The sequence below is a fragment of the Callospermophilus lateralis genome, chromosome 12 (assembly GCF_048772815.1).
Source record: "Callospermophilus lateralis isolate mCalLat2 chromosome 12, mCalLat2.hap1, whole genome shotgun sequence".
In the NCBI taxonomy this organism is placed as follows: domain Eukaryota; kingdom Metazoa; phylum Chordata; class Mammalia; order Rodentia; family Sciuridae; genus Callospermophilus; species Callospermophilus lateralis.
In genome coordinates, this window is record NC_135316.1 from 70902826 (window position 1) to 70909642 (window position 6817).

At 40.7% G+C, this 6817-nt stretch overlaps 1 pseudogene; it reads right to left on the reverse strand.

Moving 5' to 3' along the window:
* Positions 1 to 3164: 3164 nt before the first annotated feature.
* On the reverse strand, positions 3165 to 4663 carry LOC143411610 (alpha-internexin pseudogene; annotated as a pseudogene).
* Positions 4664 to 6817: the final 2154 nt, after the last annotated feature.

Below are 6817 nucleotides of genomic sequence, written 5' to 3' on the forward strand. Positions count from 1 at the left end.
GGGTTGTTTTCAAAGTTTTTATTAGATCATGCTTTTTATGACTCCCTTCATAGTAGCCCACAAATATTATTATTCACAACAATGTTGTTATATGTTTAATGTTCCTGATATTTCACTCAGATTTCTCTTTTATCCAGAAGGTAACAATCATTTTTTCTTTCTTATTAAAGAACATTTTTTAGAGTATTACAATGTGTAATATTTTTGTTCCTTTTTCTGTCTATACATACTTTATTCTACTGTGACTAAATTAAAATTACAACATCATGTAAAGCAAACATACAAGCAAGTGCTTGAAAGAAGTTAACTAATATAGACAAACATTTTCATTCACTCAGGAAGCATATTATGTCCATGGCAATAGATCAAATGTTAACTTTTTCTTTTAAAATAAGTTATGGCTATTTCGTGGCTCCATTGAGCCAAATACTTGGTGGAAAAAACAAAATATTAATTATTTCAGGGACTGTTTTAAATATTCTCTAGTAGGATTAAATGATTTCAAAGCAACATTAATAAGTCATTTCAAATCCTTTTTCTCCTCACCTTTCTATGTGCCTGAGATTCAGTAAAAGTGTAGTTGATATAAAACCAAATATAAATAATCTCATTATGTCTGACATTAATAGTCTTATCATGGCTTAGCCTGGCTTACTGTGGTTAACGTTTCAAATAGCTTATCCTGTAACATAATCAGCTTTGGTCCATGACTCAGAAACACAGCTACAAATGAAAATGGTTAAACTTACAGATTATAGAGAGTACCCACTAAAGTCAGCTAGAGATAAGGCTGATACAGATTCTGATCATATAAATACATTTTAAAATAATTTGTAGGTTAAGAGTTCTTATATTGTTACTTCATAATTTTAACTATACCTTATAAAAGTTTTCTAAACTTTTTATCATGAGATTCAAAATATTTATACATGATAAATAACACCTTGAGTTGTAGTTTCAAGAAAATCCAGTGTTTAAGAAGTGACTGTACTAGTTGAGAGTTGTCAAGAGACCACAGAAAGGGGCAAATAGATCCCAGATTGCACAGAGTACAAGTTACTGGGGACTTACTGACACAACTATGGTCAAGAGTGACAACAAGACTAGTGGATCCATATCAATGTGGGCTTAAAAAGAGTGGCTTTCACCCAAGTAGAAATATACCTGGATTTATCGCAAGCTAACATCAAAGGTGTCAGGCATATTCCTGGAGCTGACAGTGCTAGGTTCTGGTCATAAAGCTCCACGTACCTCTCTAACAATTTTGTTAATCTGTCATAGTCTGGGTAACTATAAGGCAAACAGGCCAGAGGTTTCTCAGAGGCACCCATGGTGGCTACAATTCAAGATGGCTGCATTCAGGTTCACTTTTAAACTAAGATAAAAAAATATAGAGAGGTCTAATCTACTTCAGATAATGTAGTTTTTATTTATTTATTTATTATTATTTTTTTTGGTAGGATTCATGTGACTTTTAATTTATTATTTTACTAATGTCTTACAGCAAATGTGAGGAATAAAGTTAGGGATAGGAAGAAAAGTGTCTTTTGAGTTCTTTGAACTATTGAAGCATGTGCTAGAATAAGGAAGTTCAGTAAAAGCATCATGTCCTTGTCACCAGAGCTCATAATGGAGTCGTGGAACAGGGACAGGGGCAGCTGTAGCTTTGTGAAAGTAAGCGCTGACAGAGTCCTGCATCAAACTTGGCACATGTGGCAGACAGGGCAATGTGGATGCTACACAGGTGGATGAAAAACTGACCCTCCAGACTACAGTCCAGGAAGTGAGAAGCAATGTGCACACCCCTCTGGGGTCTGAGTGTCTCTGCCTTTCCAGCAGGGAAGGGACACCTGCCAACCATGCAGCAGTGAGGCAACTGTGGGGGAAGACTCTTAGAAAAAAGAGAATGATTTCTTTTTTATGTTTGCTGGTGATGCTGATTGACCAGAAGTGATATTGTTATTGTTTTTTAACTTCTGGGCAATAGCATTTGTCCTGGTGATAAAATATCCTCTACTTAGCATTCTTAAACGCATAGGAGAGTGAAAGCAAGGCCTCTTTAGGACCTAGACTAGTGAGAAGGGGAACACATGGATTCTAAGGATAAGGGCACAAAAAAGCTAGTTCTATACCACACAGTCTGACACAGATGAGACCTTGGCTTTTTCCATTCTTAGAATACCCACCTCTTCTAACATCCTACTACATCTAAGGTCAGCTTAATCACAGCTTGGGAGAACTATTACTGTACTTCTAAAGTTAAGGTGAAAGATACATTCTTAATAAAGTGGTTTTTTTCCCCTAATTAAATGGATTTGAATAAGTTCAAAGTCTAACATCTAGAGATTATTTCCATTATTTTGCTTGTTGGGGAAAACCATTAAAATTTCATCACGGCCATTTTTTTTTAACCTACAGAAAGTACATGAAATGGGCAAGGGTAAGTTATTACACAAATCACAGAAATGGTTGACATGCATCTAATTTTATCCATTGAGCAAAAGAGACCTAAAAGGGGGTAAGTTCTTTTGAGAAAAACCTAAATGTATTCAAAAGGGAAACATACTACACTAGACCTTTTTTTTTTTTTCTTTTTTTTTCCTGGATGGAAGAAAAGGATATGTGGAATTGAAGGGAGTAGGGAAGAAAGTGTCCATTAAATACCTATCATTTGTGACTTAGTTCTATTAGAGTGGAATTGGGTATGGACCATTGGTTTATGCAGTGATGTACACCACCATTTGGCAGTGATCTTATGTTTTAGGAACCTAGAGTAAGATTATATAGCTGGGTACTGGCTTACTGGCTGGGTATAGTAAATATATATGGGGTTTGCTTTTAGCTCACAGCAAATGATGATGATCACAGATTTAGCACCTTAGTTTGTACTTCCTCTGCACCTGAATCATCTATCACTGTGAAGCCTGAGCTTTAGGTGAGAAAGCTGTATTCTTAGATAATTCCTTGTGATTGCTCCAGGACTGCAGTTTACTCCAATCTAAGGGCTAGTTTTCCTATTAGAGAAAGTACTCAACACTAAATAGGATTGAAGCCTTGAAGACATTATGTAGTGGTGACAGGTGTTACGGTTCAGGTATACGCTGTTTAACAAGTCAAATAGATATTATTCCCTCTTAAGCATTAACTTTTTTTAAGCAACAGAATTATATGTTTTGGCTTGAAATGGTGCTTTCTTCTATATTTGACTTCTCCATTTTCTTAGTAGATATTACTGTTTCCTCCAATATTTCTTCAAAACTTTCTCCTATCTGGGAGGTTTTCTTAGAGGCAACCTTAGAAGCCTCCTCCTCCTCTTCCTCTTTCTTAAGTGACACCCCAGTGGATGAGACTTTGGAGGTTGTAGAACTGAGAATTCTAGGAGGAAGCAGATAACTTGGATTGGGAGTGGATTCAGCCCTGAAACACTTAATCCACTGGAGCTAAATCTTGTCTCTTCACCTTCCAGCAGTTTCCTGTAAGCTGCTATCTCAATGTCAAGGGCCATTTTGACATTGAGCAAGTCCTGGTATTCCCGAAGGTGGCGTGCCATCTCACTCTTGGTATTCCTCAGATCATTCTCCAGCTGTCCAATGCTATCCTGGTAGCCGGCCACCTCCGCACTGTGCCGCTCCTCCAACTCCAGGATCTGCCTCTCCAAGGATTCATTGGCCCCGCGCAGGCCCTCGATCTCGATGGTGCGTGCCTGTAGCTGGCGCCGATACTCGTGGATCTCCTCGCGACTGGCTCCAATGGCTTCGGTGCTGCGCGCCGCCTGCTCGTTCAGGTTGGCTAACTTGGACTTGTACCACTCCTCGGCTGACTGCAGGTTCTTAGCGGCCAGGGACTCATATTGGGCGCGGATCTCCCTCAGTGCTGAACTCAGGTCTGGTTTGGCCACAGCCACGTCCACCTCAGCCGCGGCCTGCGACGATGCCAGCAGCGTGGCTAGCAGTTCAGCTACCTCTTCATCGTGCACCTGGCGCACGAAGGCCAGCTCGTCCAGCAGCGACTCCACCTTCTTTTCCAAGTCCAGGCGGGCCAGAGTGGCGGCGTCCACGTCGCGCTGCTGTGCCTTCAGGGCGCGTTCCGCACCTTCGCGCCCGCGGCTCTCCTCTTCGCAGCGCGCCCGAAATCGCTGCACCTCTTCGGCCAGGCCGTCGCGCTCCAGCAGGGCCTGCGCGCACGCCGAGCTTGCCTCCTCCAGCTGCGCGCGCAGGTCGCGCAGCTCGCGCCGGAAGAGCTCTCCCACGCGCGACGGCTCGGCGTGGCGTTGCAGCAGCGCAGCCAACTCGGCCTCCAGTGCGCGGTTCTGTGTCTCCAGCTGGTGCACCTTCTCGATGAACACCGCGAAGCGGTCGTTGAGGCCCTGCAGCTGCTCCTTCTCGATGGTGCGGATGATCTTGTACTCGTTGGTGCGCGCTGCCGCCAGGCTTAAGTCCAGCCCGTCGGACGCCGGCAGCCGGCGGTAGGCCAGGCCCAAGCCAAGCGACGGGGCCGAGGAGCAGGCGGCCGAGGAGGCCACATTGCAGCGGGACAGTGATTGCGAGCGGAAGCTGCCCGCGCCGCTAGTCCCAGAGAGACGCCCAGACAGGCGAGAGCTGTCCCCGAACACCTTGCGGTAGGAGGAGGCGGAGCACAGGTAATGCTCCCAACCGAAGCTCATGGTGCCAGGATCAGGGCCTGGAGAGCGGCAGCAGCTGGAGCTACTGCGGACGCTAGAGGTGCGGCAGGCTGGGCCGATAATGTAGTTTTTAAAAGTATCAGTAATAATAAATACAATTGTTTTCAATATTGAGGCAGTTCAATTATTTGAGAGAAAGCATTTTTTTCTCTTTGTAATCTTTAACATGATTTCAGATAGTGGAGAGTTTAATATTAATCAAGAACTAAAATATGAAGTTACCTCAAACCTAGTGAATTGGTAGATATGACATTTCAGCCCCATCATAAAGCCTAAGGTTGGAAAATTGAAGTTTTTTATTTTTATTTCTGTATAACTGAATCTAGCTTAGAATATGAGACCTTTAGCCTAGTGTTTGGATAGACTCTCTTAGAACCACCACGTTGCTACAAACAACACATTCAGTAAGTAAATCTTGCTTCTGTAACTCAAGGGTGAAAGCTTAGAATATTTTTTCAACTGTGTTGAGGTCACATGACATTAAACGATTTACTAGAAGACTCAAACAACCAGACAAAAAGTTCATATTTGAGGAAAATCTTCTGGCTGCTTTCAATTCCAACTAGAAGACAAAGACAGGGACAGGGACATGAGTAAATCATGTGCATATCCACAGAACTTATGTCATCATCTAATCATCCTCATTCTCACAGACCATTCTGTCCTATCTTTTCTATGTTTAAAAATTAGCAGTTTCTCCTTTCTTCATTTTTGTTCCAGCTCAAGAACACTAGAGTAACCACTTGATACAGATCAAGAGCTATGAACTCAGAAAATGACAAGGAAAATGGAACTACAGGACAGACATTGTAAAATATCATAGTATGACTATGCAGTTGTCAGCATTTATCACCACAGTTACAGACAATTTATAGAAACTTTAAAAGCATTTGTTATTGGGCTGGGATGTAACTCAGTGATAGTGTACTTGCTTTCCATGGGTTCAATCCTTAGCAGCACAGAGGTGTGTGGGGTGGGTAGAGTTCTTATTGTCAATACCAAACACTACCTTCCTGAAATCTTTATGATGTCAAAACTTAATATTAGTAATAATTTATCAAAAATAACAGTGATGTGAAAATCATTTTATTTTTTGTGAACATCAATTTAACTTTTTTTGCACTTGAACTGACAATAATCATAAACATTGATATTGCTAGCCCTCAAAATTTGTAGCTTATATAAAAATAATTTTAAACTGCTACACAATGTTACACACGTGCAGAAGTAGGGGACAGCCATAGGAGAAGATTTTTAATATCAACTTTTGTTATATAGCCTCAAAAAGTTCACTAACATGAATTAGGTTTGAAAACACAAAATTGATGATGAAAAACTCTTAAACCATTTCACATGTTATAAGTCCTCTCTGTTAGGTATCTGCAGAAATAAGAATGAGACGATTCTTTCCATTCTAGAGGCCAACTTAGTTGCCAAGAAAGATACACTCATGTATATAAAAGACTCAAATAAATTGTAGAACATACTGTCACAGAAGAATAAACCAAGACCTTCTTTTACTTTGGAAACACAAAATAAGGAGCAATATTTTCCAAATGGGGAGGGGTTGGTTAAAAGAAGAGATGACTTTTGAAGTTTGCTTTAAAACAGATTCTCATTCTTAAAGTTCTTATGGTAGATGATTCCTCTCATTAGACTTTGAAAGCTCCTATTTTATTCCCCTGCATCTCTGCCAGCTAACAGACAACTGGCAAAGAATAATGTTCTGATGTCTGTTGAGTGAATTCATGAATAAGATAACCAACAAATCAGTCATTCAAACACAGTTTCTACCAAAATCTCCCAATCTTTCTAACCGAAATCTCTCCTAGATCTGATATTATTGGTGTAGTATTTCTTGATTAAATTTCTTGAAAATTGAGCATGTAATGTCGTTTTCTAAAAAGAAAGAATTTTTTTAGAGAGAGAGTGAGAGAGAGAAGAGAGAGAGAGAGAGAATTTTTTAATATTTATTTTCTAGTTTTCGGCAGACACAACATCTTTGTTTGTATGTGGTGCTGAGGATTGAACCCGGGCCGCATGCATGCCAGGCGAGTGCGCTACCGCTTGAGCCACATCCCCAGCCCGAGAAAAAAATTTTTTAAATCTTTCCATGGGCACAAATCAGTTTCATGA